This window comes from Budorcas taxicolor, chromosome 11, assembly GCF_023091745.1.
Source record: "Budorcas taxicolor isolate Tak-1 chromosome 11, Takin1.1, whole genome shotgun sequence".
Lineage (NCBI taxonomy): Eukaryota > Metazoa > Chordata > Mammalia > Artiodactyla > Bovidae > Budorcas > Budorcas taxicolor.
In genome coordinates, this window is record NC_068920.1 from 138631912 (window position 1) to 138645463 (window position 13552).

Consider the following 13552-nt stretch of genomic DNA (forward strand, 5'->3'; position numbering starts at 1 on the left):
CAGAAAAGATCTTCATGACCAAGATAATCATGATGGTGTAATCACTCATCTAGAGCCAGAAATCCTGGAATGTGAAGTCAAGTGGGCCTTAGAAAGCATCACTACGAACAAAGCTAGTGGAGGTGATGGCATTCCAACTGAGCTATTTCAAATCCTGAAAGATGATGCTGTGAAAGTGCTGCACTCAATATGCCAGCAAATTTGGAAAACTCAGCAGTGGCCACAGGACTGGAAAAGGTCAGTTTTCATTCCAATTCCAAAGAAAGGCAATGCCAAAGAATGCTCAAACTACCGCACGATTGCACTCATCTCACACACTAGTAAAGTAATGCTCAAAATTCTCCAAGCCAGGCTTTGGCAATACATGAACCGTGAACTTCCAGATGTTCAAGCTGGTTTTAGAAAAGGCAGAGGAACCAGAGATCAAACTGCCAACATCCGGTGGATCATTGAAAAAGCAAGAGAGTTCCAGAAAAACATCTATTTCTGCTTTATTGACAATGCCAAAGCCTTGGACTGTGTGGATCACAATAAACTATGGAAAATTCTGAAAGAGATGGGAATACCAGACCACCTGACTGGCCTCTTGAGAAACCTGTACTGCACGTCAGGAAGCAACAGTTAGAACTGGACATGGAACAACAGACTGGTTCCAAATAGGAAAAGGAGTACGTCAAGGCTGTATATTGTCACCCTGCTTATTTAACTTCTATGCAGAGTACATCATGAGAAACGCTGGGCTGGATGGAGCACAAGCTGGAATTAAGATTGCCAGGAGAAATATCAATAACCTCAGATGACACCACCCTTATGGCAGAAAGTGAAGAGGAACTAAAAAGCTTCTTGATGAAAGTGAAAGAGGAGAGTGAAAAATTTGGCTTAAACCTCCACATTCAGAAAACGAAGATCATGGCATCTGGTCCCATCACTTCATGGCAAATAGATGGGGAGACAGTGTAAACAACGTCAGATTTTATTTTTTGGAGCTCCAAAATCACTGTTGATGGTGATTGCAGCCATGAAATTAAAAGACGCTTACTTCTTGGAAGAAAAGTTATGACCAACCTAGACAGCATGTTGAAAAGCAGAGACATTACTTTGCCAACAAAAGTCCATCTTGTCAAGGCTATGGTTTTTCCATTGGTCATGTATGGATGTGAGAGTTGGACTGTGAAGGAAGCTGAGCGCCAGATGCTTTTGAACTGTGGTGTTGGAGAAGACTGTTGAGAGTCCCTTGGACTGCAAGGAGGTCCAACCAGTCCATTCTAAAGGAGATCCGCCCTGGGTGTTCTTTGGATGGAATGATGCTAAAGCTGAAACTCCAGTACTTTGGCCACCTCATGCGAAGAGTTGACTCATTGGAAAAGACTCTGATGCTGGGAGGGATTGGGGGTAGGAGGAGAAGGGGACGACCCAGGATGAGATGGCTGGATGGCATCACTGACTCAATGGACTCCGGGAGATGGTGATGGACAGCGAGGCCTGGTGTGCTGTGATTGATGGGGTCGCAAAGAGTCGGACACGACTGAGTGACTGAAATGAACTAAACTGAACTGAACAGAAGGGCTCACTTGTTAGCTCATTGGTCAGGAGTTTGTGTAGACCATGCTGTAGAATCCAGTAAAGGATACAGAAAATGGGAGGATATCTTTATTATTGTGTAGGGCTTCTCTGGGGGCTCAGTTGGTAAAGAGTCTACCTGCACTGCAGGAGACCCTGGTTCCATCCCTGGTTTTGTAAGATGCCCTGTAGAAGGGAATTTCTTCATAAGCTTAGTATTCTAGTTCCTTCCAGGAGGTATTGTCAGTGAGTCTTCTGACATATCCTCTCCTTCATATATGACCATACACAGTTCTTTAAGATGGGGATGCACTGTCTGACATTTTTTTTACTTAAGTTTACTGAATATTACAAAAGCAGTTGCTAGAATCTGTTCATTTAACCTCTGTAATATCTCTTATGAAAGTGAAAGTGTTAGTTGCTCTGTCCTGTCCGACTCTGCAACCCCATGGACTGTAGCCCGCCAGGCTCCTTTGTCCATGGAATTCTCCAGGGAAGAATACTGGAGTGAGTAGCCATTCCCTTCTCCAGGGAATCTTCCCAACCCAGGGATCGGACCCAGCTCTCCAACATTGCAGGCAGATTCTTTGCTGTCTGAGCTACCCAATTCTTTACCATCTGGCAAGTCCAAAATCCTTAATATCTGCTGTTTTCTTTCAGATACTTCAAGAAGCTCCCCCTGCTTCTGTTCTCTCCCCACAATTCTGAATCCTTCCATGGAAATGACTTTGCTGGAAAGAAAGCATCTGTTGAATTACTTTACATTAATGCTTGACTGACTGACAGCCCTTGATAATCCTGAAAGTTATTTGCATTTTAAAGGGTTAGTTAACCCATTACTTTTTAAATAGTAGTTTTTCCAAACTGCTTAAGAAGTACACATGTAAGATGTCAAATCTAAGGTGGCAATAGTTTGGCGAAGAGTGGAAACTTGTCACCAGGCTGCCCCTGCCTGTCATTACTCAGTTAGGTCCCTGTGCTCTGGAGACAGACTGCTTGCGCTCTTGATAACCCGGTGATTTGGGCTGTAGTTAATCTATAAAAGAGGTGGATGATATAGTATGTCCTTATTTTGTTGTTGTGAGCATTAAATATGATAATTCCACATATTTATTTATCTGGCATAAATTTAGAGCTCCATAGATGTTAGTGCTCAGATGCTGAAGCTGAAGTTCCAATACTTTGACCATCTGATGGAAAGAGCCAACTCACTGGAAAAGACCCTGAGGCTGGGAAAGATTGGGAGCAAAAAGAGAAGGGGGCAACAGAGGATGAGATGGGTGGATGGCATCACTGACTCAATGGTCATGAGTTTGAGCCAACTCCAGGAGACAGTGAAGGACAGGGAAGCCTCGAATTGCTGCAGTCCGTGGGGTGGCAAAGAGTCAGACACACTTACTGGCTGAACAATGACAACAACAGATGTTAGCTATTGCCATGTACCTGCTTTTCCATACTTAGTCCCTTGGTCTCCTTTTAAAGGTGTTACTTCTGTGTTTGTTTATTTTTTCCTCGTGATCGGTGGCATGATGTAGGGAGTAGATCAGTGGTTGCATGTGTTTGCGCCTAGATCTCCATTTTAAAAATGTTTCCATCAGTCTGTCTCTCCTTATGTTGCAGAGTTCTGTCTTGTAAGGCCATTTGCTCTTCTTTGTTCTTTTTTGGTACTGTTCTTGGCTCATTACACTTTGATACAACTTTTAGACTCAGTTTGTGAAATTTCATACAAAAAGTTATGATTTTAGTTGGAATAACATATCTCTATGTCAATTTGCAAGAAAACTGGAATTTTTACAAGACTGAGCCCTCTAACCCTAAGCATTCATTAAGTCATTGTTTACTATATTTAGTGAAATTTTTATGATTTCCTCCATAAAAAGATTTTCATATCTTGTGTTGGATTGATTCCTAAATATTTTATATTTTTGATAGTGTGGTAAATGATATGTTTTAAAATTTCATTTAAACTCTTTCTTGCTAGTGTTTGGAAATATAATTAACCTTTAAATATTGATTTTGTATACAAAAGTCTTGTTAACATTAATTCTAATGGCTATCTTTACCTTCTTTTGGGCTTTCTGTTTGGGAATCATACAAAATTTGGATAGACATTTTTGTTTCTGACTCTCAGTTTTTTATCTATTTTTTCTTTTCTTGCCTTGCAGCTCTGGCTATGATTTACATAGTCGATCAAAGAGGTGAGAATTGCCATTCTTGTCTTGGTCCTGATTTTAAAGGAAAAGAGGTCTCCTATAGATTTTTTAATTGAGAATCAGAGAAATTTTCTTCTATTACTTGCTTGCCTACTTATTTGTATTATTATGAGTGGATATTAAAGCCTATTAAGTGCTTTTTTATACATTTGTTGAAATAGTGATCATTACAGATTTTCTACATTGTTGGATGCAATTTGTTAATATATTAATTTTTCAATAATATCCTTGTTACATTTTAAAATTAAACTCAGCCAGACCTTGTGAAATGATCTGGGAAGTATTCTCTTTTTTACTCCTCCCTGGAATGTTTCACATAAAACTGTAGTTCCTTGTTCCCTGAATATTTGTTAGTTTATTTTGTAAATCATCTGGGCCTTGTTTCATGGGTTGTGTTTTGTGAGTGTATATACTCGTGTGAGATATTTAAAATTCAGATTCCCTTTATCACTTTTTGGACAATTAGAGTTTATTTTTTTCTTAAGTCAATTTTGTCGAGTTAGGTTTTTCTAGGAATTTGTCAGTTTTCTCTGTTATCAAAGTTACTGACATGAAGGTATTCATTTGAATTTACGCTGCATTTTTTTCTTTGCTAATGTTTACTTGTGCCAGATCCCTCCATTTTTGGGGAAACAGTCTTAACAGAGTTTGTTGATTTTGTTGGGCTTTTTAAAGAATTAACTATTGACTGTGATATTTTATGGATTTCTGTTTATAATCTTGTTTTCTTCCTCCTCCTTTCTTGAGATTTATTCGATCATTATTTTCTCTTAGTTTTTTTTTTTTGAGATTTGCAAGAAGTTTTTTTTTTTTTTTTAAGATTTGTCCTTAGTGATCTCTCTTAGTTTTTAAACTGAATGGTTAACTCTTTAATATTCAGCCTTTTTTCTTTTCTTTTAAAGGCATTTTGGCCCAGAAAATTTTCTATTAAAACAGAATTATCTCCATGTTACATCCTATATGTCCCACAGGATATATTAGTTGCTTTTTAATCATATAATTCTCTCTCTCTCTCTCTCTCTCTCTCTCTCTCTATATATATATATATATATATATATATATATATATATTCTAATTTTGTCTTTGACTCCTCAGTTAGTTAGATACACATTTCTTAATTCCCAAACCTATGAGTGTTTCTAGTTATCTTTTTATTGAATTTGTAACTTTATTGCATTGTGATCTGAGCAGATCAGAGAATGTGATCTGTATGACAACAATACTGAGAAGTATATTGTGGTTTATTTTATGGCCAAGTATGTGTCAATTTTCATAAATGTTCCTTGTACATGAACTTAGAAATAATGTGTATTCTCCAGTCCTTGGATTTAATGTTCTATATTCATCTGTCAGATCAAATCTCAATCTCTCATGGCATGTCCTTATCGAAGGCAATTTGGCATTATGTAGCAAAATTACAAATGCATATTCTCATTATTTCAGTATTTTCAGTTACAGATAAAAGATAAATACTGATATGCTTTTTCAAGTGTGAGTTACAAATTCTTTAATATGCAAAGATAAAATTGGTTTATCATAGCTTCTTCTATAGCAAAAACAACTAAAGTGTCCATTAATAGGGGACTATTTGTATAAACTAGATTTCAGCTTTACAACTGGTTGCTATGTAGTTGTAAAAAGAATCAGCAGGAGAATGCCAATCAATACAGGTAGAAGGAATAAGGGGAATAGAACATATACGTTAGAACATCACAGTAATGCTTGTTGTAGTCAAGATACAGATTAATGCTAACATTAGTGAATGAAACTTTAAGGAGAAACAGGTTCTTTTTTAACCTCAAATGATCTCTCTTAAAATATTAACTATTTGATGCTCACAAATCAAGAAATGAGCATAACCTAGGTAAAAAAATTGTGAAATTGCAATCAGACATAAATGGATACTTGAGCAAATGAAAAGATATGATATGAAATTACAAAGGTGTCAGTTAATTTGTAAGTAGGATTGCTATGTCTTCTTGGTGAGCTGACTCCTTTATTATTAATGCTATCCACTGTTCGTTTCTGTCCCTGGTAGTTATCTCTACTCTTGGCATCTGCTTTTACCTGATGGCAATATGAAAAGGCCTTTTAGGCCTGATTCGAACTGACGACTCTTTGGAATAGTCCCTGATGCTGGGAAAGATTGAGGGCAGAAGGAGAAGAGTCAAAGGATGAGACGGCTGCACGGCATCACCAACTCAACGAACGTGAACTTGGGCAAACTTTAGGAGATGGTGAGGGACAGGGAAGCCCAGCATGCTGCAGTCCATGGGATCCCAAAGAGTCAAACCAACTGAGTGACTGAACAACGACAGTATGAACAGGGCTTCGCTGGTGGCTCAGCTGGTAAAGAACCTGCCTGCAATGCAGGAGACCTGGGTTTGATCCCTGGGTTGGAAAGATCCCCTGGAGAAGGGAATGGCTTCCTACTCCAGTATTCTTGCCTGGAGAATTCCATGGACAGAGGAGTCTGGTGGGCTACAGTCCATGGGATCACAAACAGTATATACACTGTTCATTTCTGAACCTGGTAGTCATCTCTACTCTGACATCTGCTTTTACCTGTTGGTAATATAGCCACTCCTGATTTCTTTTGTCTAAGATTTGCATGGGTATCTTTGTCCATCCTTTAGCTTTTTACTTACCTATATCAATATATGTGAATTGAGTTTATTGTTGATAGCACCTAGTTGGATTTTTTTTTTTTTTCAGACGCTCTGCTGATTTTTGTTTGTTGGTTGATTTTGTCTGTCTTGTGTAGATGATTTACACTTAATGTGATTATACGTAAAGATTTATGTCTGACATTTTATGCTTTTGCTTTCTGCTTGTGCCTCTATATTTCATTTCTGTTTTCTTTTTTTCTCACTTTCTTGAGGATTAAATTTATTTTTAGAATTTTATTTTGATTTACTTATGGTGTGTTTGAGTATATCTTTTTGAGTAAAATTTTAGTGGTTTCTTACAGCATTAAAATATAAATAACTTATCATGGCTTAGTAATTTAAGTGGAGTACAGACACCTTATTTCTTTTTACATCGCTTTGAAAGTGAAAGTGAAAGTCACTCAGTCATGTCTGACTCTGCGACAGCATGGACTATACAGCTCATGGAATTCTCCAGGCCAGAATACAGGAGTGGTTAGACTTTCCCTTCTCCAGGGGGTCTTCCCAATGCAGGGATCAAACCCAGGTCTCCCACATTGCAGGCAGATTTTTTACTGTCTGAGCCACAAGGGAAGCCCAAGAATAATGAAGTGGGTAACCTATCCCTTCTCCAGGGGATCTTTCCCAACCAGGGATCAAACCAGGGTCTCTTGCATTGCAGGTGGATTCTTTACCAACTGAGCTATGAGGAAAGGTTACCTCCCCTCATTTAAAATTGCCTTAATTGTTTCCTCTATATACAATACTTTGAGAACCACATCAGACAATGTTTAGAAAACTTTGAGAAGGAAAAAGAGAAGGAAGATCTGTTGTACTCACCAATATTTTGCTGTTTCAGTTGTTTTTTCTTCCTTCTTTCCTGGTATTCTAAGAATTCTTTTTTGAAATCTTTTTTTTCTATTTGGAGAAATTCTCTTAACCATTCTTTTAGGATTGATCTGTTGGTAACAAACTCTTTTAGTTTTACCTCATCTGAGAATTTTTTTTTTCCTTTTTGTTTCTGAAAGAGATATTTTCTGGGTATTAAAAAAAAAAAGTTCTTTTTTTTTTTTTCCGGCACTTGAACAATGTTTTTTACTTCCTTCTGGCCTTCATGGTTTCTGATGAGAAGTCCACTGTCATTTAAATGATTTCTCCATGTAGATGAAGTATTACTTTTTTCTCATTGTTTTTGAAATGTTTTCCTCATCTAGAGTATGTCTTGGTATGAATTGCTGTGGGTTTACGTTTTGGTTGTTGTTCGGTTGCTCAGGCATGTCCTACTCTTTGTGACCCCATGGACTGCAGTGCACCAGGCTTCCCTGTCCTTCACTATCTCCCTGAATATGCTCAAACTCATGTCCATTGAGTCGATGGACCATCCTGTTTGGAGTCTCTCAAAATCTCGGATCTGGATGTTTACGTCTTTTGCCAAATTTGGGAAATTTCAGCATTACTTCTTTGAGTATTTTTTACCAAGTCTTTTTTTTTTTTTTCATTCCTTCTGGCATTCTGAAAACACAAGTATTAGATCTTTTGTTTTTTTCCATATGCCCCTGAGGCTCTGTTAGTTTTTTTAGTCTAGTTTTTCTATGTTTGTTCAGACTGGGTAATTTCTACTGCTCTGTCTTTAAATTCACTAATTTCTTTTTGCCAATCTGCTGTGGACTTCCCAGGTGGTGTTAGTGGCAAAGAACCTGCCTTGCCAATTCAGGAGACATAAGAGATGCAGATTCCATCCCCGGATCCGGAAGATGCCCTGGAGGAGGACATGGCGACCCACTCCAGTGTTCTTGTCTGGAGAATCCCAGGGGCAGAGGAGCCTGGCGGGCTACAGTCCATAGCGTGTCAAAGAGTCAGATACGAATGAAGCAGCTTAGCATGCTGTTGAACTTATCCATTGAGCACTGAGTTTTTATTTTGGCTATCATATTCTTCAGTTTTAAAATATCCATTTGATTCTACTTTTTGCTTTATTTCTTGGTGAGACATATTATTTTTTCATTTGTTACAAGTGTGCTCATCATTACTTGTTGAAGTATTTTTATGATGGCTACTTTAAAATATTTTTCCGATAATTGCAACATCTGTGTCATCTTGGTTTTGGCATCTGTTGATCATCTGTAGTTACTCAATTTGAGATTTTTCTGATTGTTGGTACGCTGAATGATTTTTGATTGTATCTGGACATTTTTGGTTTTATGTGAAGAGGCTCTCCATTTTATTTAAGTCTATTTTAGAAAGCTTTGCCTGATCTCACATTACAAAAGGAGTGAGGGTCTTCATTACTGTCAGATGGTTGTGGGAGTCCTCATTCCTACCATGTGTGGACACAGTGGAGTGGGGGTTGGAAAATGGAAAAGGGGCAGCTTGTTCCTCCTTGGGTAGCAGTGGAAATTCAGATTACCCACTAGACCTCTGTTGATACCACCCTGGTTGGGAGAAGAGGAGAGGTCCTTGTTTCTGCTCCCCATGTGACCTCCCACACACACATACAGGTGATGAAAGTCTTGACTTTCCATTAAGCTAAATGGGAAGGGACACCTTGTTACTTTTTGTTGGGAGTGGAAGTTCAAGATTCCCACATGACCTTCAATGACTCCTTGGGGAAGGACCTTGTTCCAGCCAGGCATGGATGAAAATCCCTCTTGGTCTTCTTTTGATACCACACTTGCAGTGGGTGATATGTTGGTGGGTGAATTGGGGCTTCACATTACAGTCAGGTAAAGGGGAACATCTAGGATTCCCACTCAGTGTTTGCTGATTGGGGTGAGAGTGTGGTCATGTTTTTTTCCCCATTGTATTTCTCTAGGGTGGGGAAGTTATTGTTTGAACATTTCTGTCTTGCTGGTTGTTTTCCTGTTCTTTTCTTAAGAGAGAGTTGACTTTGGGGGCTTTATCTTTTGTCTGTTTCCACTGATGTTTATGGGTTTTGGCTTCTCTAGCACCCAGTTGGGGATTTATGTGGCAAAAAAGAACACCAGGGAACTCACTACTATGGTGTTCCTTGGGTTTCAAGGTCTCTCTAGCCAGTCTGAGTTCTTCTGTCTTTCACAGTTTTTCTGCTTGTTATATATATAATGCTCAGGATTTTTAGCAGGAGGCATAGGAGAAACATTTTAGTAGGAGTAAAGATTTTTGACAAGAGCAATAGGAAAAAGTGCTTCTACTCCATGTTGGACTGAAATGAGAACTTCTCCCTTCCAATTTTTGTATCTTTTTTTTTTTTCTGTGAATACTTTTGTTATAGCATGACACCATGGTAATGATGGGCTTCCCAGGTGTCTCAGTGGTATAGAATCCACCTGCCATGCAGGAGAACAAGAAACGCAGATTCCGTCCCTGGATTGGTACGATCCCCTGGAGAAGGAAACAGCACCCACTCCAGCATCCTTGCTTAGAAAATCCCGTGGACAGAGGAGCCTGTAGGACTACAGTCCATGGGGTCGCAAAGAGTTGGACAGGACTGAGTGACTGAGCACGCGCAAGTGGTACTGATGGGGGGATCCCTGAGGTATTTTTGGCTTCAGAAGTATAGTGTCTAGTGTTTATCCACTGAGCGCTTATCAAGAAGTGGCGTCTTTTCCTTTTTTATTGGTGCTGTTTTTAAAAGTCAAGAATCACTGTTTGAATTTTTGTTGAAATTTTTTTTCTTGCGGTCCCTGTGGAGATAGCTATTAATCAGTTCAGTTCAGTTCAGTTCAGTCGCTCAGTCGTGTCTGACTCTTCATGTCCCCATGAACGGCAGCACACCAGGCCTCCCTGTCCATCACCAACTCCCGGAGTTTACTCAAACTCATGTCCATCGAGTCGGTGATGCCATCCAGCCATCTCATCCTCTGTCGTCCCCTTCTCCTCCTGCCTCCAATCCCTCCCAGCATCAGAGTCTTTTCCAATGAGACAACTCTTCACATGAGGTGGCCCAAGTATTGGAGTTTCAGCTTCAACATTAGTCCTTCCAATGAACACCCAGGGCTGATCTCCTTTTGAATGGACTGGTTAGATCTCCTTGCAGTCCAAGGCACTCTCAAGAGTCTTTTCCAACACCACAGTTCAAAAGCATCAATTCTTGGGCTCTCAGCTTTCTTCACAGTCCTACTCTCACATCCATACATGACCACTGGAAAAACCATAGCCTTGACTAGATGGACCTTTGTTGGCAAAGTAATGTCTCTGCTTGTGGCTCAGATCATGAACTCCTTATTGCCAAATTCAGACTTAAATTGAAGAAAGTAGGGAAAACTACTAGACCATTCAGGTATGACCTCAATCAAATCCCTTATGATTATACAGTGGAAGTGAGAAATAGATTTAAGGGACTAGATATGATAGATAGAGCGTCTGATGAACTATGGACAGAGGTCTGTGACATTGTACAGGAGACAGGGATCAAGGCCATCCCCATGGAAAAGAAATGCAAAAAAGCAAAATGGCTGTCTGAGAAGGCCTTACAAATAGCTGTGAAAAGAAGAGAACCAAAAAGCAAAGGAGAAAAGGAATGATATAAGCATCTGAATGCAGAGTTCCAAAGAATAGCAAGAAGAGATAAGAAAGCCTTCCTCAGTGATCACTGCAAAAAAATAGAGGAAAACAACAGAATGGGAAAGACTAGAGATCTCTTCAAGAAAGTTAGAGATACCAAGGGAACATTTCATGCAAAGATGGGTTCAATAAAGGACAGAAATTATACAGACCTAACAGAAGCAAAAGATATTAAGAAGAGGTGGCAAGAATACACAGAAGAGCTGTACAAAAAAGATTTTCATGACCCAGATACTCACAATGGTGTGATCACTCACCTAGAGCCAGACATCCTGGAATGTGAAGTCAAGTGGGCCTTAGAAATCATCACTATGAACAAAGCTAGTGGAGGTGATGGCATTCCAGTTGAGCTATTTCAAATCCTGAAAGATGATGCTGTGAAAGTGCTGCACTCAATATGCCAGCAAATTTCAAAAACTCAGCAGCAGGATGCATTCATTCCCATTTGACAGATGAGACAGCTGAGACGCAAAGAAGTGGAGAGACATGCACCACATCACCTAGCCAGGATGTATTCGAGCCAGGATTCTACCCCAGGTCTGCCTGGCTTCAGAGGCTACAGTCTTTATAACTCAGTGCTTGTGACACAGAAAGGACAGTTGCCAGGTGCCTTTGTTGACACAGTTCAGCAGTTTATAGAGTGCAAGCCGGTGACACTGTGTGATATTATAGGCTATGGCTATTTTCTGCCTCGCATCTGCTCAAGTTCAACATATGGCTTTCGTCATGCTGCTCCTGTAGAGCTTGCTTTTAATTTATCTGCTCAGGAAGTCTCAATTTTCACACAGGGTTTGGTTTCCAGTAGAAACCTATTCTGATATCATTTTCTGGCTCGCCTGATGAAGGCCTGTCAGAGTCCAGTGGTTTTCCACAGGTCATCTAGCGCAAGTGAGTCAGAAGCTGTGGCTGCTGAATCATAAATTCAGAGTCCACCCGGCTCCTGATTCCTTACCACGGCCACCAGGCCATCTTCCTTGCTGAGCATGACAAAATGCTGACTACTGAATGGGAAACATATTTCAGAGAGGCTAACACTGGGGTGAAAAATAGATTTGGGACTTTCTGAAGAGGAGATCTTATTTAAAGGCCTGAACATTCTATTGGTCTCTGAGGCAGTAAGACAATGTTTTAGGTAGTGCTTCTCCACAGGGGGGGCCAGGGCATGCCGAGTTGCTACAAATGGATTCCAGGTGGGATTTCGGTATAGCTCTACCTAATTTGGGGGGCAGCCATGCAGGTCCTGGGATTCTCCAGGGCTGTAGCTTAGTTACTGCCAGCTGTGAGCAGTCCCATCTATTTATCCCCAGGGAGCCATGCAAAAAATATTTTGTGGGTACCAAGAAGAGAAAAAAGTTGGGAAGCACTGTTACAGGTGATGTCTGCAGACGCAGGTACCATGTTGGGAGGCTGATTAGCACCAGTTGCCTGACACTGTGCTGTGTGTTCAGTCGCTCACCTGTGTCTGACTCTTTGCGACCCCACAGACTATAGCCTGCTAGGTTCTCTTGTCCATGGCATTTTCCAGGCAGGAATATTGGAGTTGGGTGCCATTTTCCTCCCCTAAGGGATCTTCCCAATGCAGGGATCAAAACTGCGTCTCTTGCATCTCTTGTACTGGCAGGCAGATGCTTTACCACTAGCATCCACCTATGCTAAACTCCAATTAGGACTAGAGAGCTTTCTTAAGAATTTGGCTACTCTGACCAAGAAGATGACGAGTGGTGGAAAGTGGGACGGGTCTCTGAGAAGGCATGAAGGGTGTGTGGATGACATTAATATGTCTTTGTTCATTAGATCATGGAATTATACGGTGAAGGGGGGCGTTATCTGAGGCTGAGAAAGGTAAGTTGGCAAAAAGTTAAGGAATCCAGTTCATTCAATGGTATTAAAAAATGAAAATACCTTCAAACTGAGAAGCTAAAGTCCCAAAGGTTCGCTATAAGGTCACAGTCAGCTTTTCTTTCGTGTTCCTTAGGGACACTTGGGTGCTTGGAGGACATCCCTGCCCTCTGAGGTTGCTGTCAGGTGGATTGCAAGATCCCTTTAAGAGTCCTTGGCTCTGTCGTCAAGGATGCAGTATGTGATCTCTTGGGGGCATCTCGGCTGTCTTCAGTTCTGCTGTGTGTCCTGTTTTCCCTTTTGAGCCCCACCAAGGCCCCTTGCTTCACTAGCCAGCCCCAGGGCCCTGGAGCCAGTGCCACTGTAGTGATCTACCCAAGAAGCTGAGCACAGAGGAGGGTTCAGAAATTAGCTTTTGGAGAAGCCAGTGGAGAAACAGGTTTATTGCCTACTGATATATTTTTTATTATTGTTGGAACTTCCTGACTCATATATTGGGCTCCAGAATCACTGCAGATGGTAACTGCAGCCATTAAGTTAAAAGACGCTTGATCCTTGGAAGAAAAACTCTGACCAACCTAGACAGCATATTAAAAAGCAGAGTCGTTCACTTAACCAACATAGGTCCATCTAGTCAAAGCTCTGGTTTTTCCAGTAGTCATATATGGATGTGAGAGTTGGACTATAAAGAAAGCTGAGCACCAAGGAACTGATATTTTTGAACTGTGGTGTTGGAGAAGACTCTTGAGA